This window comes from Typopeltis vanoorti, chromosome 1, assembly GCF_054136105.1.
Source record: "Typopeltis vanoorti isolate ZY-2024b chromosome 1, IOZ_Tvanoo_1.0, whole genome shotgun sequence".
Taxonomy (NCBI): Eukaryota; Metazoa; Arthropoda; class Arachnida; order Uropygi; family Thelyphonidae; genus Typopeltis; species Typopeltis vanoorti.
The window spans coordinates 18,491,379-18,518,333 of record NC_143549.1 but is presented as its reverse complement, the minus strand read 5'-3'; the positions used below and the strand labels follow the sequence as shown (position 1 = coordinate 18,518,333).

The following is a 26,955-nucleotide window of genomic DNA, read 5'->3' as shown; positions in this document are numbered from 1 at the left end:
ATATATTATTAGTTTACATTACAGTGAAATATCAATGTTTCTTGTTTAAACTCAGTATGACATATTTCATATTAAAACATGTTTAGCCAAATTATCTAATCCACTCACTAAAGCACGGTATTAGAGATAGTTGAATATTTTCAGTCTTCTGTAGACTGGATATAATGTGATAATATCACTATAAATAAAGTAATACTAATAAATATATGTCATGTATCCATATCCTCCAGTAGCTAATGCCCAGTTAAAGAGAAAACTAAATCAATCCCAGAAACTATTTGGCAGTTATTTTAAATCAGTGCTAAAAGGTGTGCTGTTGATATAAGTATGTGCTGTATCCTCTCAAATGCCTCAACAGGTAAACTAAACATGACAAGTTTTATAATTAATTTTTTATGTTTTTTATGAAATTACTACTTTACATTACGAAAAGTATGGATACAACTACTGTGTTAGAGTAAAACTTTAGTTTAATATAAACCAAAATATACACTTCAGGTTTCAACCTTCACATTAAGGTCAACTTCTGGAGTATACATACATATACACACACACAAAGAAACAAGCTGCACTACAATCTACATTGCATGCTAAAGTTACTGATCAAGCATTAAAACTATTTGCCTGACCTCTGGTGCTAAAAAAAAAAAAAAAACTCACTACATCAAAGCTAGAGTCCTGTTATTATTATTATCTGTTAGGTTACAAAGTTAAATTAAGCTGCACAGTAACATGTTCATACAGAAAATAATAGATAAATAAAAATTATTTATTTATCTATTATTATCTATATTTATTTATCTTATATTGGGGAAACTGGATGTACAATCCCTATCTATAAAAAAGAACACAAAGGACACATTAAATATAATAATTTTGGTGAAGCAGGCCTCTCAGATCACGCTCTTAACACCCTACAATTGATAGGGAAAAGTACTTGTTCTTTGCATTACAAAAACTTGGTATGAATTGAAATTTAAATCATATGAATGTGCCATCCCAAGAATTTGGATGGCACATTCAGCTTACTTAGTTTCCAGCAAACTCAAACTTTGGGACTCTAAGCAATTTTCATTTTTTATTGGCCACTATCCATACAAGTTGCAATTTATATGTATACTTATATAAGTAATTTTATTTTCTGTTTATTTATTTATCTATTATTTTCTGTATGAAAATGTTACTCTGCAGCTTAATTTAACTTGGTAACCTAATATATAATAATAATAACAGGACTCTAGCTTTGATGCAGTGAGTTTTTTTTTTAGCACCAAAGGTCAGGCAAATAGTTTTAACACTTGATCAGTAACTTTAGCATGCCATGTAGATTGTAGTGCAGCTTGTTTTTTAGTATATATACGTATACTCCAGAAGATGGCCTTAATGTGAAGGTCAAAATGTCGAGTAAATATTTTGGTTTATATTACTCTAACATGGTAGTTGTATCCATAATTTTCGTAATGTATTCTGATCACTATGTAATCATGAAAGGAAAAAATTACTAGTTTCTGATTAAGAATTTTTTTTAATCTGCATTAAGCCAACGTTTTTTTTTTTTATTAAATTACCTACATACACACGAGAAACTTATAAAAGTGCTACATATGGGGCAAGTAATGGAGAAGAAAGAGATAATCTTTTTAAAAAGATGGGGTTGTATTCACTGGGAAAAAAGTTAGAAATAAAGTACAAGAAATAAAGGAACAAAGAAAAAGAAAGATGAGAAGTAGATTCAATAAGTTTGGAGTTCTGCATACAGTTATTGAACAGTGCCTGCTCATTTTACCAAATCTTTAAAAGAAAGCAGAAAAATAGTAATGGACAGTTTTCAGTGCAGAATGTAAGAATAACTTACATTCTGCAATAATAAAGACCTTCATTATGCAAGACCATGTGAAGCTTGAATCATTTGAACTGATGAATACTCTTGGAAATGCTAACAATAATCTTATTCATGTCTACATTTCTAAGGATCAAATTCCTCTCAGCCTTTCACTGATACTGGAGTAGTGAACTGATATAATAATATAACTATACAACAGAGGAAAACTCACATCAAAACTTGTTTATTGTAGAATTTTTACTAAATGTTACAGGTATCTTCAATACAGGATCATTATAGACAATTCTAAAAAAGCACCACCTTAGTAGCTAATGTAAGATAACTAAAACAGTCAATAATTTCCTAACAAAAAATAAAATAAAATAAATTAGGAAATGTGCAAAGCATTTCTGAATGGCAAAAGTTTTAAATCATGAATATTTTGGTTACTTTTCACCTCATTCAGAAAAATCTCCGCCTTTCTTGCTTTTGCCTAGAGACAAGATTCCACCTCTAAGTGTTTCAAGCATCTACCATACTCCTTGCTCTTACAGCTTATCTTATTTTGGACAAACGGAAGATCTGTGTTTATTTGTCTAGAACACATCTTACATTGAATATCATTAAGAGAACAGTCTGGACTTTGTTGAGCATGCCTTCTGCACTAAACACAGAATTCACTGGAACAAAACAAGAGTCCTTCATAAAAGGCATTTCTTCATAGAACATATTTATAAAGAAAAGTGTGAAACTTTATTCCATTTACCTAACATAAACAGATTCAATGGTCTATGTCTTTCCTCTTTATGGGAGATAGTATTTTTTAAATCTGCTAATCTTTCCAAACTTATTTATTTTTATTTTAATTATTTATTTTATTGTTTTAAGTTAAGAAAGTATTGACTGTTTTAATTATCTTACATTAGCTACTAAGGTGCCACCTCTTTCGAATTGTCTGGATCTATAATATTTGGACTGCTGATCTATAATCCTCTACCGAAGAAGTCTTTGACAATGAGGCAAAAATTTTATATTAAATAAGTTTTTGCAAGCACTTTCCCTGTTTTTATATTTATTTTGATTATCCCAACTCACAGTGTTCTATTATTGAAGCATAATATCTACTCTGATTCCCCTAGAATATAACAACTTCACTACTCAGCTGTAAGCTACGGCTAAGCTTCACAAGAATAATGTTCCACTCAGACACATCGTGGATTCTATTAGCAGCCCGACTCACAAATTATCAAGATTTTTATCTAACGTTCTCTGTCCTCACATAGGCCACTCAGCCTCATCAATTAAAAATCTGACAGAGTTTCACGCAAAAATAAAAGACATTCAACTGTTGGAAACTGACATGCTAATTAGCTTCAACATTGTCTCCCGCTTCACTAATATTCCCCATAAGGAAATGTTAGACTTGTTAACTCAAAAATTTCCATCTGATATTGTTGAATTATTCAAATTTGTTATTACGTCCGGTTACTTCACTTGGAAAGAAAAAATTTACAAGCAGGAGGAAGGGACAGCAATGGGATCTCCTTTATCACCAGACTTAGCAAACCTGTTTCTAGAATACCCTGAAGAAAAAATTTTCACGTTTAAACCCAAACCAAAAATTTGGCTACAATATGCCGATGACGTCTTTGCTGTCTGGGGATCATTCCAAACAAGAAATACACCTGTTTCTAGATAAACCTTCTTCATCCTCGCATTAAATTTATGCTAAAAAAAGAATCTCCACAGGGTATCTCCTTTCTGGATTTACACATGCAAGAAAAGAAGATGGTTCCGTCTCCACTTCTATCTATTGAAAGCTGACATTTTCAGGTCGCTACATTCAAAATTCTTCTGCTCATCATCCATTTCAAAAATTTGGCATCATTAAATCATTAGTAACCAGAGCACACAGATTCTGCTCCTCTAAAGAATCTCTAAACCAAGAATTGGAAATAATCAAAAATACAGCCATACTAAATGGATACAATCTTAAAACAACTCAAAAAATCATCAGTCACTTCCCCACACATCAACCTAGACAAGAACAGGCCCGTAGGATTCCCATACCTTATGTCAAAGGCATCTCTGAACGTCCTTCAAAAATTATGAAGAAATACAAACTTGCTACTACCTACAAACTAATCAACCAAATCTATAACTTGTTACCTTCTCCTAAAGACAAACTCTCACCTCTGATGTTACCAGGTGTGTACAAGGTTTCATGCTCCTGCAAATTGTCTTACTATGGACAGACAGGAAGATCTGTTCATAAACACATTTTGGAACATCAAGACCATATCCGGCTTATCAAACCGCAGAAATCTGGCGTCGCACAACACGGAGTTGAAAACCCAAACCATATGATCCATTGGGAAAAGACCAACCTTCTACATAGATCTTTATATAAACATGAACGTTTATATAAAGAAAGTGCTGAAGCACTACTTCTCAGACCAAATCTAGACCATAATGATGTTCTTGCTATTTTTAAAGTATGGGAAATTGTCATTCAAAATTGTGTAAAATAATTTTTATATATGTTATTTTATTTTAATGTAATCCCCCCCCCCCAAGATATATTTTAATTTAATTCTATAACACGTACTGCATGCATATTAGGATTCCATTGTAATAATGCACCCTACAATACTAGGAATAACTATATGTTATTCCTAGTATTGTTTGAATTAACTGTAATGACGATGTCCTAAGATACTTAGGATGAAATATTTACTTATTAAAACTCATTATTGTGGTTATTATGTGTGTTTGTTTAGTCATGCTCGAATCAAAAACTCCATTCACCCTCAGTGCTTATACTGAAGTCCGAAACCGATGCAAGAACACTATCAATGCTTCCAAAGCAGAATTTGAATGGGCAAAAGCAAAAAACTTGCAGCCTGGCCAAATGCCTTTTGTTTCTTGCCAAAGCAATTGGTCATAACTTTTGCCCTACAATATTCCTGCCCGTATCATACCCAGATGGCTCTATTGCATTCACCAAAAGAAAAAGCTTAATCTCCTGGCTTCACACTTTGCCTCCAATGCATGCATAACTGACAATGGCAAATGCCCCCCCCCCCCAGTCATTCCAACTACCCAACATACAATGCCTCCTATATTCTTTTGCCAGAAAGAGATCAGAAACCTATTGTCTAAACTAGACACAAAAAAAATCTCCTGACCCTGATGGCATTCCTCCAACTGAAGGTCTGTGCACCTGAACTGAATCCTGTCATATGCTGCCTGTAAATACTTTCTTACTCCACTGGTGTATATCCCAAACCTTAGAAATTGGCCTATATTCAACCCATTCCTAAGAAGGGTGACAAATCATTGCCATCTAACTATGCAATATGTCACTCACCTCTTGTCTTGTCAGATTTCATCTCCTTCCAGGAGTTGACTACCATGAACTTCCACCATGTATGGTTTTGTGCTTCTCTTTTACATTCTTCATAGGACAAAAAAGGTCCGGTCCTTAATATTTCCCATCCAATCTGTTCTTTGTCTTTCTCTTCTTCTTTTTCCTTGTATCATTCATTTTAGAAGTGTTTTTTGTAGGGATTCATGCCTTAGTATGTGACCAAGGTAGGTGGTTTCCTTTTCTTAATGGTTTTCAACAGAGTCCTACCTTCTCTAATCATCTCTAATATTTCTAAATTAGTTTTTTTGGCAGTTCATGGGACTCTAAGAATTCTTCTGAGGATCCACATCTCAAAGGCTTTTAGCTTATTTTCACAATATTTTGATATTGTCCAAGTTTTTGCTCCATATAGCAGTGTTGACCCATACGTAGCATTTGGACAGCCTAATTCTTATTTTTGTGTGAATTTCCCTTGAGATCAGAATGTTTTTCATACTATTTTTCATACTAATGAAGGTTGATCTAGCAATTTTTATTCTTCTTAATGTATCCTTATCACACTTTCCATTCTCTGTAATTGGTTGACACAAATATATATAACTCTCTACTTGATCTAAAGTATTTCCACTGATCTTAATATTTATATCAGGTATTTTCTCTTGTTACCAGCATGGTTTTGGTTATTTTGAAGTTGAAATTAAGTCCATATTTTTCACTTAGTTTCAGAGTCTCCTCTAGTAGGTTTTAAAGATCGTTTTTATTTTCAGTTAGCAGTACTGTATCGTCTGCATATCTTAAGTTGTTTATAATCCTGCCTCTGCTGACTCCTTCAAAGTCTTCTAATTGTCGAGTCATTTTCAGTATAGAGGAAGAACACAGCCTTGTCTGAGTTCTGGGAATTCCTCCAAGGTTTCTCCTGATATTTTTATTGAGACAGTTTGCTCCCAATATAGATTTATCAGTAATCTGGTATCTTTACCATCTACTCCTAATTTTCTGATGTATTTGATTAATTGTTCATGTTGTATATTGTCAAACACCTTTGTGTAATCAATAAAACATAAGTAGACTTCTTTCTGCTTCTCCAGGTATCTTTCTATAATAGTTCTAATGTTGAAGAGTCCTTCTCTAGTTGCTTTATTTTCCCAAAAATCAGATTGTGTTCCATTAATTTCCAATTTGATTTTATGTTTATTTCTTTCTTGGATGATATATAACATAACTTTTGCTATCTGACTGATTGTTCTGTACTCTTCACATTTGATTGTCTTCGATTTTTCGGGTATTAGTAGGAATGTCGAGTGTTTAAAATCTTTTGGAAGGTGTCCAGTTTCGTATATTTTGTTACATATGTCAGTCAGTGATCTTATAGCCTTATCATCTAAAGCATTTAGATGTTCTGCCATAATTCCATCCATTCCTGGAGCTTTTTCTGGTTTCTGTTTCCTAATGCATTTGTTACTTCCCAGGTATGAATAGTAGGACCCTCCAAATCTTCTTGCATCAGTTTATCAATTCTGTCATGATTGTAGAGTTTGTTCGAATACTCTACCCATCTATCCCTTATTTCGTCTTTCTTCATTAGGATGTTTCCACTGATATCTTCAATGCAATGAGAGCCTACTCTCTTGCAAGATTTGCTAGGGAAAAACTTTTTCACGAAGTTTTCTGGTTTTGTATTTTTTGTTCAAAAGTTCAATTTCCTTGCATTTGTTATTGAGCCATAGTTCTTTTGCAATCCTACATTCTTTCCTAATCTCCTTGTGTAAGTTCTTGTATTCAGGGCGATTTATGTGTTTCTATCTTTCCTCCATCATTTTCAGTATCTTATCATTCATATTCATCCAGGGTTTACTCATCTTCTCAAATTTGGGGACTGTTTGTTTTATTGCCTTTTTTATGCCCTCTTTAAATTTCTGCCATCAATCCTCAATCTCATCTTTAGGAGGAGGATACTTGGTGGAATCAGGAATGGTGGATTGTGCCAGTTCCTTTAAAAATTTATCTTGTATTTCTTGATTTTTTAACACGTTCGCTGCCACGCTTCTTGGGCATAGCTTACCACATGGCAAGCACTTTCACTTCTTCAAGGTCAGTACGAGTAATCTCGTCACTGGCGGTAATATTCGTAGTTGGCTTGTGAGGCTCATATACTAACTACGAGTATATTCGTGATTGGCAGTGAACATGTTAAGGGAGCCAAGATCGTATTTTTCTATGTTTATAGGTTTCATTGTCTTCTTTAATTTTACTGCTGCTTTAATGACCACAGGATTGTGATCTGATCCAATATCAGCAACTGGGTATGTTTTGGCTTGTAAGATTTTATTCTGGAATTTTTTTTTAATCATTATATAGTCAATCTGGTTCCTAAAGCTGTCTATGGGACTTTTCCATGCATAAAGTCTTCTAGGAGGTTGGCTAAATAAAGTATTTATTACCAGATTGTTTTCTTCAGAACTGTATTAATCTTTCTCCTCTTGGATTTCTATGTCCCAGGCCCTGGTTTCCCATGCAGGAAGTGATCTTTTCTAAGCCTACTTCAGCATTAGATCTCCCATAATGATAGTTATGTCATCTGATTTATTATTATTATCTAAGACCTCTACGGAGTCAAGGACTCATCGAGGGAGGCTGTAAATTACCTAGCCCAGCTTCATACCTTCCCTTAAATTCATTTACACTAGATTCACTCACTACTCATAAGGGCAAATTATTCCACTCACTGCTCTCTGAGAGAAAAACCTAGCTCGTAACCCTTTCTAGACTGAAAACAACGTTAACTTCCATGGATGCCCAGTGTTCTTTCACCGCGTCCATATAACGAAAAATTTCATCATGAAATGCTGTAACACCCATCCAAAATTTTATAGACCTCTATCATATCACCCCCTCTTTCTCCTGCTAACAAGAGTCTGTAATACACATACTCGCAATCTGTCCTCATAATCTAAATCCCATAATCCGGATATAATCTTTGTAACTCTTCTCTGCACTCTTTCCACAGCTTCTTTATCCCCTTGAAGCCTGGGAAACCAAATCTGCACACAATAATCCAGGTGTGGTTTTATCAGAGCCTTATAAAGAGATGAAATGACTTTCTTCCTTACATGTCAAGGTTTACTTCAATATTGAAATTATCCTCCAAATTGTATTTGCAACTTTTACTATATGACCTTTGAACTTTAAATTCTTATCCATCAATACATCAAGATCCCTTGCCAATTCAGTTTCTTGTAGAATAACCCTGCTGATATAATATGCTGCTGGAACTCTAATCACGCCAAGGTGCATAACTTTACACTTACTAGCATTAAACTGACAGCAATTTTCATTTGCCCAGATTTCCAGTCTATTCAAATCATTTTGTAATTGCCGAATCAGTAGCATCCCTGATTGCCTTGCCTATCTTCACATCATCAGCAAAACAACTGCACATCTGATGATAGACCCTGCTTGATGTCATTAATTTATAGATCGAACAATAATGGCCCAAGGACTGAACCCTGAGGTACACCACCGGTTACCTTAAAACTGATAGATTCACACCCGCTGTATACTACTTTTAAATATCTGTCTGTCAACCATACCCTGATCGAAGTCAATAGATTATGTTCCAATCCCATATTCTCCAGTTTACATAACAGCCTATCGTGTGGTATCCTATCAAATGCCTTAGAAAAATCCAACATTATCATAGTGTATCCATTCCCTTTATCCAACTCGGCCATAACATTGTTATAAAATATGAGCAAATTGCTTAAATATGACCTTCCTTTAGTAAACCCATGCTGTTACCTGCAGAGTATAGAATGCTTGTCTACCCATTTCTGTATGAGAGGTCTTACCAACTTCTCTAAAATCTTCACTACCACACCAGATATGCTAATAGGTTGGTAGTTAGACACATCAGTTTATGCACCACCCTTGTGCAATGGAACTATCATACATTCCTTCCAGTCCTGTAGTATCATTCCTGAGCTGGGACTCAAGTTATACAAATGTGTGAAAGGCTTAGCCAATTCAGCTGAACATTCCTTTACCAAACAGGCAAATATTCCATCTGTCCCTATTGACAAATTCTTATCCAGGTTACGCAAGAGCTCTTCAACCTCATTTTCGACTTCTAACTCTTCATCCAACGTAGCAGTAGCACCATGCTACACACAACTGGTTAATATATGTTAACCAAGTGAGCACTCATTAACTGAACAATCTCCTTAGCTTCCTACACTCGTGTACCATCTGCATTCAATAAAGTTATTCTTCCACATTCATTCTTTCTTTTGCTGAAAGATAACGATAAAATTCTTTTGGATTGGCTTTAGCTTGCATGGCCAATTTCTTTTCATACTCTGTTTTAGCTTTTTCCATAATACGCGTTACTTTTCTGGCCTGAGCCTTATATATTTCATAACACCTCTCACTCTTATTCTCATGATATTCTTTCCACATCATCTTCTTCTTGTGGACGTCTAGCTTAATAAGGCTGCACATCCATTTCACTCCCAACCTATTTATTCTTCAAACACTAGGGATACATTCAGATACCACCTCATTCAAGCCCTTTTTCAAAGATTCCCATGCACTGCTGACATTTTTTCCATTCAGTAACTGATACCATGGGACCAAAGATACTATTCTTCTAAATGGATCATAATTTCCAGCTTTGTAATTTAGCATGTAGCCTGATTTAATCGGATCTTCAACGCAAGTAGATACTTCCCAAGAAAGAACAGAATGATCACTGTCACCAATTGGTGGTAAAATAGCCATATTCTTGACAGAGATCCCTTCTGACGGTATGAGCAAATCCAACACTCTTTGACCTCAAGTTCCTTCTTTCACACCTGTTCGTAGTGGAGGGGACCTCCCAGTGATGGTACTGGCCCTTTTCATTCTTTCTCTTTTTCTCTGTTTTTCTTTCAGTACTTTGCTCTACATTTCCTGAGTCTTTTTCACTATTTCTTTTTCCAGACCACCATCACTGGGATCCAACACCCTGCAGCCGTGTTTGCCGTGCGGTGCAACCCATGGACATCCAGAAAGGGGATCCTAGTAGTCTTGCACTACTTTGGCAAGACGGGTGGTCCTGGATGACCCAGCCAGGATCAATCAGCTAGTGGGCTTGCCTGCAAGGGTCAACAGTGTTGCAGTAAGTCTCTCACCCCATGGTCCGGCATCGGGATCCTAGACCTGCTGCAGTGCCGGTATAGCGTCCAGGGTAGCCCTGACATTCCACTCCTGAGCACAATCTTTTCTTGCCAGGTAGTGGGCATCCATGTGTGGCTCCATGGTGGATGAGGAGCTCTGGCACCGAATTAAAAATTCCTTAACTATGAATTCTTCATCCTCGAATGTTTCAGAGACCCTAACCAAGTACTGATAATATAAGCACAGCATATGGAAACAGAAGTAAGAAACAAAAGTTATCAGATACTAATCTAAATGTACCAACCTTTTTAATCATTTATGCAACAGGTGAAAAACCAATTGGGCAAATGTCATCCTTCTTTATCCAAAAAGGTTTAGAAGGACTGGTAGGACCCCCCCAAAACTGTCAAGAAATTGCGTTCTGGTAATATCCTCGTAGAAACGATGTGCAAACAACATTCCGAGAAATACTGAGAGCAACGACAATGGGTGGAATACAAATTGCAGTAACACCTCACAGAACACTCAATGAGGAGATATGTTCAGAGCTTAAAGATCAAGGAGAGGCAGGTGCATCCTGATAGGCAGGGATGGTCACCTGGACTCAACCAAGAACATCATCCTTACTTTTGATACACCCAAGCCTCCGACATCTGTAAAAGCAGGGTATCTCAGCTGTCCTGTTAGAATGTACATCCCTAACCTGCCGAGATGCTTTAAATGTCAAAGATATGACATGCCCAAACTGCCTGTCGTGGTTCTACTTACCTGTGCCCGATGTGGTAGTAAAGATCATGAAAATAAATCTTGCTGCGAAAGAAAAGCTAAATGTGTCAACTGTCAGGGAGATCATCCAGCATACTCTCGTGCATGTCAGAAATGGAAAGATGAAAAAGAGATACAAAAAATTAAAACAGAACTAAACATAACATATCAGGATACAAAAAGAAAGCTGGCCACCATTACACCTGTTCTACGATCCTCTTATGCTGAAAAAGTAACAATTAAAAAAGTGCCAACAGCAGCTCAAACATGTATGTCTATTCCACTATTTGATAATTTCACCATACCTGAACTTTACGATCACAAGTGCTTCTCTGTTGAGAGCATTAATCACAAGACCTATGGCCTTACTCCAGAGACAACTTCAAAAATGGTCCCATCCAATAAAACTCATCTGTCAAAAAAAATTATGGTGGAGACTTCACTCAAAGATAAACCACCAGACACCCACACAGAAAAAATGGATACCTTGATATCCACTGAAAGCAAACTAAGCATACCAACTGACCCTAACACATTTGATGTTTTGAACACTCTACCAGAGGAAGAGATGGACACTGGCCATTCATACTTCCCTAAAACAGTGGATAAATATAAATCTGACAAAGGTAAGTCCTCAACCTCTCGAAAACCAGACAAGTCAATACAATAGGAAAATTGTATTGACTATTTTTCAATAGTCAATACAATTCAAATTCAAAACCAATAAAATCAAAACAATAGGAAAATTTTTACAATGGAACTGTCATGGGATCTGCCAGAATACTGACGATATCAAGATGTTGTTGCAGAAACATAAACCTTTCTGTTTCTGTCTACAGGAAACTTGCTTAAGACCCCAATGAGGACTGTACCTTTAGGAATTTCACTGTTGTACGTAAGGATAGAACTGGAGATGGTCCTGCTCATGGAGGAGCAGCTATCCTAGTGGGCAGTCATACTCCTTTCCATCAGGTTCAACTTAATACTTCTCTGGAAGCAGTAGCGATTCGCTTCTCTGTGGGATTTCTTATTACAGTATGTTCAATTTATTTACCACCAAATGCTGAGTTAAATGAAATTGATCTTGATAAGCTTATCTCGCAACTGCCTGAACCCATACTTTTGATGGGTGACTTTAACGGTCCCAATATTCTATGGGGTAGTGCCAACACTAACAGACAAGGTTGAAACATTGAAAAAAATTCTTGATAATAATAACTTTTCCCTTCTAAATAATAAACTCAATCTACTTTCTTCCATGTCCCCACCTGCTTATATTCTGCAATTGATCTTACAAGCCTGTTCTCCCCCCCCCCCCCCACTTCCATTCTTCCACTGCTCATGTGGGACGTTGAAGAGAACATATATGGAAGTGATCACTTTCCTGTTCTTTGTACAATGTCTACACAGGAACCAATGTTCACCCACACAGATACCTATCTGGAAAATGGACCAGGCTGACTAGAACACTTTCTCTCATCTTGCAAAATTTAATGCTGATGCCATCAGTCAAACACCTATCAATGAAGCTGTAAAATATATAACAGAATGCATTGTCCAGGCAGCAACAACTTCCATCCCAAAAACATCATCTTGATTTCCAATCTATCCAAAGCCTTGGTGGAATCGAGAATGTCAGGTAGCCAAAAAAGATCAACACAAAGCATGGAGCATATTTCATAGATACCCCACCACATCAAATTTAATAATTTTCAGGCGTGCTCAAGCCAAAGCACGTTATGTGAGACGTCAGAGTCAAAAACAATCATGGATACAATTATTACATCAATTAATCAAATGACCAGTCCAAAAATTGTATGGGATAAAATCTGGAAAATGAAAGGCAGATATAGTATACATTGTTTGTCTGCTTTAGACTATAATGGAAGTGTTCTTGCTGATCCCAAAGCTATTGCAGATACTTTGGGACAAACTTTTTCTAAAACCTCAGCAACAGCTTCATATTCTCCGGAATTTCTAATACTGAAAGAGCAGCAAAAGAAACAAAGGCTTAATTTTTCTACCAACATTCTTCAGCCATATAATCAGCCATTTGTCAAGGAGGAACTAAAAAATGCTCTCCTACAATCTCACCCTAGTGCAGTAGGACATGATGACATCCATTATGAAACAATAAAACATCTATTATCATCTTCTATGGATCTTCTTCTCTTATTATACAATAGAATACTTGCAGAGGAAGAATTTCCAAATTCTTGGCATAAGTCAATTGTCATTGCTATCCCAAAACCAGGAAAAGATCCAACATGAGCAAATAATTATCGACCCATTGCTCTGACCAGCTGTCTTTGTAAGATACTAGAGAAAATGGTTAATGCCAGACTTCCCTGGTATTTAGAAAGCAACAATCTTTTCTCCAATACACAATGTGGTTTCCGTAGACACTGATCAACTTCAGACCATTTAGTTCGGTTAGAAACTTGTATAAGAGATGCATTTCTGAAGCGAGAACATCTTGTCTCGGTTTTTTTTAACATGGAAAAAGCTTATGACACAGCCTGAAGATATGGCATATTAAAAGACCTCTATAACCTAGGTCTCAAATGACACCTTCTTATATTTATTAAAAACTTTCTGTCCAGGCAAACTTTCCAAGTCAGAATGGGAATACACTATCTCGACCATACCTTCAAGAACAAGGTATTCCGCAAGGCTCTGTCTTAAGTGTAACCATTTTTGCTATTAAAATTAACTCAATCATTGAACAGCTTCCTCCCACTGTAAACAATGCTCAATATATTGATGATTTCACAATCTACTGTCACCCATGAAACAGAGGGTAACTGAAAGACAACTTCAGCAAGCAATTGATCATGTCTCTCTGTGGGCTCTTAATAATGGGTTTAGGTTTTCAACAGGAAAAAGTATCTGTGTACACTTCTGTCGAAAACACACTGATCACCCAGATACTGAACTAAGAATGGGACCTACTGTTATTCCAGTAACTACAGAAACCAAGTTCTTGGGACTCATCTTTGATAGAAAACTTGATTTCTAGCACACATTCGTCAACTAAAAGAAAAGTGCAAAAGAACCTTGAACCTCCTTCACACTCTCTCCTCTACTGGGTGGGGTGCTGATCAAGCTTCATTGCTCCATCTTTATCGTGCACTTATACGTTCGAAGCTGGATTATGGGTCCGAAGTCTATGGTTTGGCAAGACAGTGTAACTAGATCACTCTACATAGAATAGTATCTTTTCTCTGCATTGGGAAGCTCAATATCACACACATCAAACTGCTATACATCCTTTTGGTATGCGTATTAAAGAAAATGTGCAAGCTGTTAGTATAAATGTTGACAACATTAGTTACACTAAACATAACAGCATTGCTCCATGGCAGGTTTGCACACCATCCTGCAACCTTTCACTTTGCCAGCTACAGAAATCTTATACCCCATCATCCATTTACCTGCAATTGTTTAATGCACACAAAGCAGCACACACTGATTTCTTACCCATCTACACTGATGGTGTAAGAACTAACACCTCTGTTGGCTGTGCTGCTGTGTTTCCTGACATTATTATCTCAAATCAGATCCCACCAGACTGCAGTAATTATATAGCAGAGTTACATGCCATTCAGCTTGTACTTGTGCATATAAAAGAAAACTGCTACCAAAAGTGTATAATCTATACAGACTCATTGAGCTCTTTACAGGCTATCTCCTCTCCTATGTATAATCCGCATCCAATACTTTATGAAGTGCTTCACAAAATGAAAATCCTTAATTTCGATGTTCAGTTCTGCTGGATTCCCAGCCACATCGGAATCAAAGGAAATGAAGCTGCAGATGCAGCTGCTAAATCAGCCAATACCTTCTCCACATACTGTTTGACAGTTCCATATACACACTACAGACAACTTATAAGATCAAAGCTAATTGCTCAGTGGGAGTTAACATGGCAAGAAACATCAACAAACAAATTATATAACATTAAACCTGAAATTGAACACTGGCATTCTAGTCAACGTACAAAGAAGGGGGGGGGGGGGGGTTGTCCTTGCATTTACTGAGAGCTGATAACCCTCCCATATGTGAAAAATGCAACACACATCTTCATCATATTCTGGTAGATTGTCAAAAATTTACACAAGAGAGGAATGAAATTTTCACCTATCTAACCAAAAATGCTAGCAGACTCAGGCAAATTGCATGATATTTTTATTTTGTAGAAAGAATTAATTTGTACAAACACATTTGACCATAAATTTGTTTATATGTAAATACTTTTTTTGCTTAACTTAACTTTTATACATATATATTATTCATTAGGTTAAATCTGACTAATTATGTATTACCATGGGCAATCTTGTATATTTGTATCACCCTGCTGTAATTTTGTAAAATTAAATTTTATCACCTTGCTAAACTTAAATTTTATGCATCAATGCTGTATAATAATTCCTTTCTGACTCTTTAAGTATTAGTATAATAATGTTTGTTATAATCATACTAGATGTAGACACTGCTTTCCTTGACTTGTTTTGTATATTCATATGTTAATCTATAGTTATCTATTTATGTACTGCTGAAACCTCTGCAGTAATTTTGTTTATATGTAGATAATGCACCACTTAACATACATTTTGTGTATGCATCTTATTTACTACTTTATTTTTCGAATAATCATTTAGTGCTGTAGGACATCTTACCTACTTGTGTACTGTCTAGTAATTCTCTTTATATGTATTGCTAAATTCTGTTTATACTGCATTGCTAAATTTAATTTTCATCCATGCATATTGTATATTATTATTATTATTATTACGGGTATCTCCATGGAGTCAGTAGACTCATCGCGGGAGACCCAAACTAGCAAAACAATATCTGTCATATCTCTTCTTGAATTCATTTACAGACGAAGAGCTCACAACTAAGTCAGGCAATGAATTCCACTCATTCACCACCCTCCAGGCAAAAAACCTTGTTCTGACACCTTTGTTAACCACACTCTTCTTTAATTTCCACAGATGACCTCTTGTTCTTCCATCACTATCACACAGCTGAAACATTTCCCCTGCATCAATCTTATAAAAACCTTTTAGTAATTTGAATGTTTCTATCATATCCCCTCTTCTTCGCCTATCAACCAATCTCTGCAATCCACAAGCTCTCAATCTATCAATGTAGGGAGCATTTTTTATATCACTCACCAACTTGGTCACTCTTCTCTGAACCCTCTCCACAGCCTCCTCATCTCCAAGGAATCCAGGTGACCAGACCTGAGCACAGTAATCCAAATGTGGAAGTATCAATGCTTTATAAAGGGGAATAATAACCTCTTTATCTCTGGATGTCAGTGTGTTCCTCAACAACCAAGTAATCCTATGTGCAATCTTGGACACCTTAGCAATGTGTCCTCTGAACTTCATCTCCCTATCTACCAATACCCCTAAGTCCCTAGCCTCATCAATCTCTTGGAGTACCTTTCCATCGATGTAGTACACAGCTGGTAATCTTTTAATCACAAAATGCATGACTTTACACTTTTCCACATTGAACTGACATCCATTTTCTTTTGCCCATTTTACCAGCTTATTTAAATCCTCCTGCAAACTTTCAACATCAGCTTGATTTTTTATTGCACTACACAACTTTGCATCATCAGCAAACAACTGAATATCTCCCTTTAAGCCGTTTCCTATATCATTTATATACAAATTAAACAACATTGGCCCAAGCACAGAGCCCTGAGGCACACCACTGGTCACCTGCCTCATTCTGGACTCGGCTCCTCCATACACCACCTTATGGTATCTCTCCCTGAGCCATTCTCCTATCCATATCACCAATTTAATATCCATTCCCATCTGCTCCAATTTGCGTAACAGTGTTCTATGGGGTATCCTGTCAAAAGCCTTAGCAAAATCCAGAAGTACCACTGTGTAGCCAGTTCCTTTGTCCAACTCGGATGTTATCCTATTATGAATAGTTAATAGATTGCTAAGGCAGGATCTACCTTTAACAAAACCATGCTGGCCTCTATAGAGTATCATATCCTGATCCACCCATTCTTGAATTTTGTCTTTAACCAACTTTTCCAATACTTTTACCACTACTCCTGAGATGGTGACTGGTCTGTAATTCAATACCGCAGTTTTAGAGCCACCCTTATGCAAAGGAACCACTTTGCCTAACTTCCACTCCCTAGGGACCATACCAGAGTTCCAACTTAAATTAAATATCCAGGTAAGAGGGGTGACAATTCATTTGCACATTCACGCAACACCCGAGCTGATATTCCATCTAAGCCTACCGCAGTGTTTGCATTTAAGTTTTGCAATATATTTAATACCTCTGATTCTTTAGCTTCAATTCTCACATTAGGTATTGCTATAGGTATAGAGATATCCTCACTTGGGTGATAGACTTTTGAAAAGTGATCACTCAGTAACTCGACTATTACATCTGATTTTGTCACCTCAATACCATCAGCACCCACTAAGGTTATCCTTCCGAAGTCATTCTTCCTCTTACTTGCCACATAGCGGAAGAACTCTTTGGGATTACCCTTGATCTCTTTGGCTAAGGTCTTCTCATAATCTGATTTAGCTTTTCTTACTATGCTGGTAACCTTCCTAGTTTGAGCCTTGTACTGCTCATGGGTGTCCTGATCACCTTTCTCCTTGTAAATTCTCCATAACATTTTCTTTTTTTGCAGTTCAAACTTGATACTACTGCTCATCCATCTAATGCCTGCCTTGTTTGACCTCCTGACCATAGGGACACAATCTGATATTGCTTTCCTCAGATACCCGTTGATTTTATCCCAAGCACTGCTAACATCTTTCCCTTGCAATATGTTCTGCCATGGGATGGCTGCAAGCTCACTCCGAAGCTTGTTATAATTGCCTAACCTGTAGTTCCGTACATACCCCTTCTTAATAGAAAAATCCACAGATTTTGCGACCTCCCAAGTCAATACCACATGATCGCTTTCACCAACTGGAGGTAACGAGGACACCTTACTTATGCATATAACCTCTGAACCAATAACCAGGTCCAACACTCTCACACCACGTGTCCCTTCAGTTACGTGCTGTTTCAAGTAATTATCTCGTAGAAGATGTATGAACTCCATTTCCTTTTTGCTACGTGATATTTCCTCCTTCCAATTGATATCACCATAATTAAAATCCCCCATAATAATCACTAAGCCTTCACTCATTGCACTAAGTTGCTGATGCATGAATTCAATATCTCCCCCCATACTCCCTGGCCTATAGCAGCATCCAACTGTATATTTGGTTGCGTTGGTCACTATTTCGCACCAGACTGCCTCAAATGAACTCTCATTCACATGTCTATCATCATGATATACTACTTTCTTTGGCTGCAACACATCAGCTATCATCAACAGTACTCCTCCTCCTGTTCTATCTTCTCTATCCTCCCTGAAAATACTGTACCCATCACATTCAATTCCAGTGACCACATCTTCTGCTGACAGCCAAGTTTCACTAATGCCTACAACTTTTGGTGAGATTTCACTGACTAATGCCAAAAATTCTTCTCTCTTATTTCGAATGCTTCTAGCATTGGTATACAAAAATTGCAGATTCCCTCTAGATCTTGTGCCGGCTTTAGAACTGATATATAAGTCACTAACTACCGTAGTCCTATGCCGATTTTTATCCCCTCTCTTATGCAATTTATTCTGCCTATAAAGATCAATAAATACACAATCAGTGCTAAAGTTTCTCTCTCTTACACTCAACCTTTTCAATATTAGTTTCCCTGCCCAATAACTTCAACCTGTTCAGAAAACAATAACTTTTTCAATCGCTTATGTCCTTCCATGTTAAGATGCAGTCCATCTCTAGCATACAACTGCCTTTTTCCTTCAAACACACTCCAAACATCAACAAACTCCAGACCTCTTTTTCTGCACATTCTTGCAATCATATCATTCATTATCATTGCTCGTCTACTTAACTCGTAATTGTCAAAACAAGGCAGCACACACACTATTCTCCCATTGACACTTTTCCTCTTCACAATATCTAATAATGTTCTTAAATCTTTTCCTACCCGATTTATGCTATCTCTCAGGTCATTCGTACCCACCATAACTATCATCTTGTCTGCTTCGTGCCCTCTCTTTATTGCTAAAGCCACTCTTTCTATTGTCCCATCAGCCAAGCACTCCTCATGCATAGCACTCTCCATACCCTTAATCATAGAATCACCATATATTTTACCACTCTTAACTTCATTCAAGTCCACACTCATGGACTCATTCTCTACACTATTCAACATGACTCTCCCATCTTCATTACTCAACTCTCTATTACTTACCCTCCCACTCTCACTACATCTCATTTCTTCTAGGCCACTTGTGGTTTTATTAAGTTGACTCCCAATCACTCCCATACTATTTATTACTGAATCATTCACCAAAGATTCACCCATATGTAATCCTGTTCTAGTTACTTCAGCTAAAGTAATCTCTATAGTCCTAATTTCTCTGTTTAACACATTAAACTCAGCTTTAACTTCCAGTATCTCCTTGCCGATCACTTCCACTTCCTCATGAAGAAGATGAAGGTCATTTTTCATTTTCATAAACTCCCGCCGAAGTTCTTCCGCTACGGTCCCGATGTCAGCTTCCATTCCTAAACGCTCCAGCCTATCCCGACACTTCTCACATACGTCGACATTTTCGTTCTTTTCATTTTGCCAGACCGACCACAGATCCTTCACATTTTTCGGTGCATACATGTAGCAGTTTCCGCAACGCATCCATTGCGAAAAATCTAACGCTGAGCCAGCCTTTCGTGTAGTAGTAGAAGTCCTGCGCGCCGCTGATGTACGTTTCTTGTTGGACGCCATCTTTACACGTTGATATAGTGAAACAAACGGCAGTGAAAACACAATATATACAACACAGTTCTAAACAATAATACCACTGAAGGACACTTGTTTCTAACCGATGCACAATTGCAGCACAATTTGTGACAAAAAGCCACACTATATTTAACTTTAAAAACACGTTTTCTAGACTAGCTAAACTCGACCGCCACATTTACCAAGGACACTAGCGCCACCAAATATAATAATCCAAGTATAATAATCCCTTTTTGCCTATTTTTGCACTGCTATAAAGGCATCTATTATAATTTTACATATATGTAGATACTGCATTCCTTGGCTGAGTGATTCATATATTATGTATTAACTTATATTGTTAACTATTTTTGCACTACTGTAATAACCTCTGACCTTGTGTGTTGTTGTGTCCTCTGCAGCTGTTCTGTTTACCTAGAGATGCTGTTTTGTGAAACAAGATTCTTGTACAGACATATTGTTTACAATTTTCTGTAAATGCTAATGTTGTAACATTTAGTATGGCATAGCATGACCTTTGTACTTTTTATGCCAAATAAACTACAAAACAAAATAAACAAACCTTCTTTCACATGCTGCTTGAGAAAGTTATCTCGCAACAATTCAATAAATTCCTTTTCTTTCAGATCATGCGATTTCTCTTCTACCCAATCTATGTTTGGAAAATTAAAGTCACCTATTACGATCATTCGCTTGGTAGTACCCATAAGGCTAAATTGGCGATGCATTTCTACGTCCCCTACAACTGAACTGCCAGGTCTGTAGCAACACCCAACCATATATTTCATTCTGTTAACCTCCACTTCACACCATATAGACTCAAACTCATTGCTACATGGGACATTGTTACCATCATTGTTTTCTTGTATTTCTACCCTATCTGTACTTAAGTCATGTGATATCATTAATAGCACTTCTCCTCCTCTCCTATCTCTTCTGTCATTCCTAAAAATAGCATATCCATTACACTCGATCCCACTTACCATATCTGATTCTGATAGCAAGATTTCACCATTTCTTTTACATTTCTTTTTTGGTTTTCAATTACATTTGTCATTTTTAATTTTCCCAGGAAACTAGAAGTGGTGACTCCCTCGGCAAGTGCAAATTATAAAATTGAGTCCATACCATATTACCTCCTTTTTCTTAGATATTAACTGACTTACCTTGTTATTACTAATATTTTGATTACCAAGTTCAGTATTTTTCTGCCTGTTCTTGTTCTCATCCTTTTTCTTATCCTGTCGAAGTTTAAACAAACGTTTTTCCCCGTTTTCCAATTTCAAGTTCGATTCCTAATAATTTCTTTCAACTGAGCTATTTCTAATGTCAACGTATCCTCAGATAAATTATTATCATTTAGTGTTGTTAAGTGCATTTTGAATGCCTTCATAGAAACATTCTACATCTTCACCTGGATAATCAGAAGTAGATGCATATATTTAGACAATAAAAATATTAAAATATTAAAAATATTAAAATACTGAACGAACGAGGATGGGCTGGCAATTTGGGATTTAGCCAACCAAATTGTATTCTTATTGGTTAAACCAAAATAAAAAATGATGGTACACCATTACAAAATTTCATGCCGGATGGGGCGTCGCCCGGTTAAACAAGGCCCCCGTTGTTTTCGCCAGGGAACCAGGGCGAACAGCGAAAAGTCAGCTACTGGAACAAATCTGAAAACAAACCCCAACTCAACATCAACAGAGTTAAAGATCGGTACTATCAACGTAAGAAGCCTGAATGGCAAAGAAATGGAGCTAGCTGAGGAATTAGATAAGTATCAGATCGACATAATAGGGGTGACTGAAACAAAAAAGACCAAAAGTGGCGAGATCTTTCTGAGCAATAAATACAAAATGTTATATTCAGGCAATGACAATCAAGGAAAAGAAGGAGTAGCCATAGTATTCAACACAAAATACGAGGCTAATCTTCTTGAATGGCAGTCAGTCTCAAGTAGAGTAATGTGGGCAAATATAAGAATGGGGAACTGGACAATGAGACTAATTTGTGCCTATGGTCCCACAGAAGGTTCTACTAAGGTAGAAGTGGAGGAATTTTTTGAGGCTTTAGAAAAAGCAACTGACACAATGAAAAAAGAAAAGTTGGTCCTTGTTGGGGATCTAAATAGTAGAAATGATTGTGAGAAATACAAAAATATTTTGGGAAAATTTGGAGAAAAGAGCAAAGCTAATAATAATGGCAAATAACTGTTGGATTTCTGCTCAGGACACGGACTGGTTATTACTAACACCATGTTCCAACATAAAAATGTGCACAAATTCACATGGATAGAAGAGGCTAGGAATAAGAAAAGTCTCATTGACTATGTTATTGTTGATAGTGATGTTTTCTCCCTGGTGCAGGACACCAGAGTGTACAGAGGATTTGAAATTGGAAGTGATCACTATTTAGTCTTGAGCAGGATAAAATTGAATTTCATATTGAAAAGAATAACATGTAAGAAAGTTTTAAAGCGAATAAAAGTTGAGCAGCTCTCAGATGTGAACTGTAGACTAAAATTCAGAAATATTATTGAAAAGAAAATGAAAGAGTTTGAGAACAGGAATCAAACCTTGGAGATCCAGTGGCAAACTCTGAAGGAAACATTGATTGATTCTGCCAGAGAGGCATGTGGTGAGGTTGTCTGTAAGGATAAAAAAAATCAGAACTCCCTGGTGGACACAGGAAGTTAAAGAGGCAGTGAAGGAAAAGAAGAAAGCATATCAAAAGTTCCTGGCAAATAAGTCAGCTTTTACTCTTACAGAATACAGAGACAAATGTAAGAAAGCTAAACAGTGTGTAAAACTAGATAAACAAAAGTCATGGGAGGACTTTGGCAAGAATATAGAAAATAAATATCAAGAAGGTGGCAAAATATTCTGGAGGTTGTTGAAGAAGCTTAGGAATGGAGGAAAGAGTGCTGTAAAAGGAATTAGAGATGATAAAGGTGAAATGAAAACAGGAGAAAAAGATATCCTTGAAGTATGGAGTAATTACTTTGAAAAACTGCTAAATGAAACAAGCAGTGATGACAGCACAGTGATAAAAAACACTGACCAGGCATGCATTCAGGAATACATATCCATACTTGAAGTAGAAAAAGCCATCAAAGGCTTGAAATGTGGAAAGGCAGCAGGAGTAGATGATATTCGACCAGAAATGCTGAAGTATGGTGGTATAAGAGTCTTACAGTGGCTGTACTGCACAGTTCAGAAAGCCTGGACAGAGGGACGAATTCCCGATGATTGGAGTAGAGCTCTCATAGTACCCATATATAAAAAGGGAAATAAAACTGAATGTGAGAATTACAGAGGTATTTCCCTACTGAGTGTTCCTGGCAAGATCTATGCAAGTATACTTGAGAAACGGTTGAGAAGAATTGTGGAAGAAAAGCTTGGTGAAGAACAAGCTGGATTCAGGCCAAATAGAGGCTGTCAGGATCAGATCTTCACTTTACGACAAATAGTCGAGAAAGCATGGGAATATAACAAAGATCTGTATTTAAGTTTTGTCGATTTGGAAAAGATGGTAAACTAAATATAGAAATAGACAACAGAATCAACAAAGCCGGTATCGTGGGAAGTCAATTGAATAAATTCATATGAATAAGAAATAAATTAGTCGGAACACTAAATTAGCTGTATACAAGACTGTGTTCAAACCAAGTTTAACTTATGGATCTGAGTGCTGGGTCAGTTATATGGTGTCAATGGGGCATTATATCAAGCAATACTTAGTCTTTATTTGAGTTGTGAGTCAGCAGTTAGAATTGAAGGAAGTACAGGAAGATGGTTTAATGTTAAATCTGGTGTGAGACAAGGATGTACATTATCTCCTCTGTTATTCATTATCTATATGGATCACATTATGAAGGAATGTGGTATTAAACCTGATATCAAAATTGGAGATGTTAATGTCAGCTCTTTGCTTTATGCGGATGATGTTATACTTCTAAATAAATCCGCTACAAGTCTGCAAGATTCTCTGACTAAATTGAATAGCTGTTGTAATAGATATGGTATGAAGGTCAGCAATAAAAAGACAGAGACAATGAAAATAGGCAGAATCATTGAAAATGTCAACTGTGTTGTGAATGGAGAACCTGTGGAACAAGTAAAACATTTCAGCTACTTAGGCACAATTTTTACTGAAGATGGTAAACTAAATATAGAAATAGACAACAGAATCAGCAAAGCTGGTATCGTGGGAAGTCAATTGAATAAATTCATATGGAATAAGAAATAAATTAGTCGGAACACTAAATTAGCTGTATACAAGACTGTCTTCAAACCAAGTTTAACTTGTGGATCTGAGTGCTGGGTCAGAAGTAAAACACTTGACCAAAGACTAGAGACCGCAGATATGAGAGTCCTGAGAAAGATTAGACGCATGAACAGATGGCATCAATGGCAATATCATATTAAAAATGAGGATATTAGGAAAGAACTTGACATTGTCCGCATCCAGGAATGCGTTAGCAGAGCTAATCTCAGATGGTCACTTAAATAGAATGGGAGAGGAAAGATTAGCAAAACAAGTGTTCTCTGCCAGGTTGGCAGGAAAACGACCCAGAGGAAGACCAAGATATAGGTGGATTGATACGGTACAAAGTGCCTTAGACGATAGAAATATAAGATCTGATAATGTTGGAGTCTTGACAAGTAACAGACTGATTTGGAGGAAAATTGTAGATAGGAAGTTAGTAATGATATAATTTTTTCATGTAGTACTATCATATCCTGTACACCCCTTGTGGGTACATGGCAGGAATTTGATGATGATGATGAAATATTAAAAGGTTGAGCTGCAATTTTTAATGCAATTATCCTGTCACTTATGGGGCAAAATCCATTTTTTAGTACAAATGATACTCCATTCCTATGACTGTCTCCACATGAGTATATAATTGAATGGCTCTTTCTGTTTATTATTCCACTATTAGTCCATTTGACTTCACCGATACCAGTAAAGTCAATTTTCTTTGCTTCAACTTAAATTAATTAAACTTCCTAGCTTTATATAAGGACCTTACATTCCAAGTTGCCCTCAGTCCTATCTAAAGTGATGGAGAAAACCATCAATTCTCAACTCCTACACTACCTTGAAGGCATTCAGCTATTATGCAACTACCAGTACAGATTCTATCATTGCCAATCAACAGGAGATCTCCTCACATATATCACCCATTTCTGGACAAATGCCATGGAGAAATTTGGCAAATCTCAAGTGGTTGCACTTGATATCTCCAAAGCTTTTGACCAGGTTTGTCACAAAAGCTTACTAAGCAAACTTAAATAATTTGGACTGTCTCAGGACTTCTGCAGTTGGATTGCCAACTTCCTGTCTGGATGCACACTATGTGTGATGGTAGACAGTTCCTTATCCTCTCACCACCCAACTAATGCTGGGGTTCCACAAGGTTCTGTTCTCTCACCAACCAATTTCCTTTTGTATATCAATGACCTACTTCAATTGACCTACAACCCAATACACAGTTTTGCAGATGACAGCACACTACACTCCTCCCTTTCATTTGACAAACCATACTCTACACAAGTCAGATGGTAATAAAACCCAGTTCTGCCTTATTTCTCACAAAAACATTTTCTGTGGGTTCTATTTTTGAAAACACTCAAATTTCCAGACAAAATGAGATTTCTCTTCTTGGAATTACCCTGACATCAACCTCTCCTGGTATAAATATATCATACCCATTGCATCCTCAGCTTCTAAAAAACTAGAATTTCTCTTTTGCTCAAATTGTTACTTCGCCCATGAACAGCAGCTAACCTTATACAAGTCACAAATCAACCCAGCAATTGAATTCTGCTCTCACATTTGGAGTAAGGCTCCTAAATGCTACCTCAAAATGCTTGACTCAATACAGAGGAAAGCAACAGGTTGATAAATGACCCATATCTTACCAACTCACTCTGTTCACTTTCAAAATATTTCCATGGCAAATGTTCATCTGAAATAGCATCAATAATTCACCCACTCAGTACTAAGCCCATTGGAACAAGTACAGCTGCTGCCCAAATCCTTTCACAATATATCATGAAACCCACAGAACCAGTTTCTTTTCCTCCTCCCATCCCTGCTACTGTGGTATATTGTGGAACAATCTTTCTTTTGATGTATTTCCCAAAGAATACAATATAGAAACTTTTAAATCGAATGTAAACAAGTTTCTCCTTTCCCAACCCACTACCCATTTAGGGTACTAATGTACAATAGGTTGATCAACGAACCTCTCGTGTATGAGCCCAACATAAAAATGTTTTGTTCACTTGAATAAAAGATTAAACCAAGAATGTAACTTCTTGACATCTTTAATTTATCATCATCAAATTCCTGATATACCTTCACGGGGGTGTACAGGATATGATAGTACTACATGAAAAACTTACATCATTATTAACTTCCTATTTCAATTTAACTCAAAATCAGTCTGTTATCTGTCATGACTCCAACATTATCAGAGCTTACATTTCTATCGTCTAAGGCACTTTGTACAGTGTCAATCCACCTATATCTTGGTCTTCTTCTGGGTAGTTTTCCTGCCGACCTGGCAGAGAACACTTGTTTTGCTAATCTTTCCTCTCCCATTCAGTTTAAGTAACCACACCATCTGAGATAATCTCTGCTAACACATTCCTGGATGCTAACAATGTCAAGTTCTTTCCTAATATCCTCATTTTTAATATGATATTGCCATTGATGCCATCTGTTCACACATCTAACCTTTCTCAGGACTATCATATCTATGGTCTCTATTTTTTGGTCAAGTGCTTCTAACCCAGCTCTCAGATCCATAACTTAAAACTGGTTTGAACACTGTCTTGTATACAGCTAATTTAGTGTTTTGACTAATTTCTCTCTTATTCCATATGAATTTATTCAATTGACTTCCTACAATACCAGATTTATTGATTTAAGTTAAGGGGATAAAAATCCC

At 36.7% G+C, this 26,955-nt stretch overlaps 1 protein-coding gene across 5 annotated transcripts in view; it reads right to left on the bottom strand.

The window, feature by feature from the left end:
- Fancd2 (Fanconi anemia complementation group D2) overlaps nucleotides 1–26,955 on the bottom strand; it is an 883,021-nt gene that overhangs the window by 458,583 nt on the left and 397,483 nt on the right. The gene's annotated exons all lie outside the window — the stretch shown is intronic.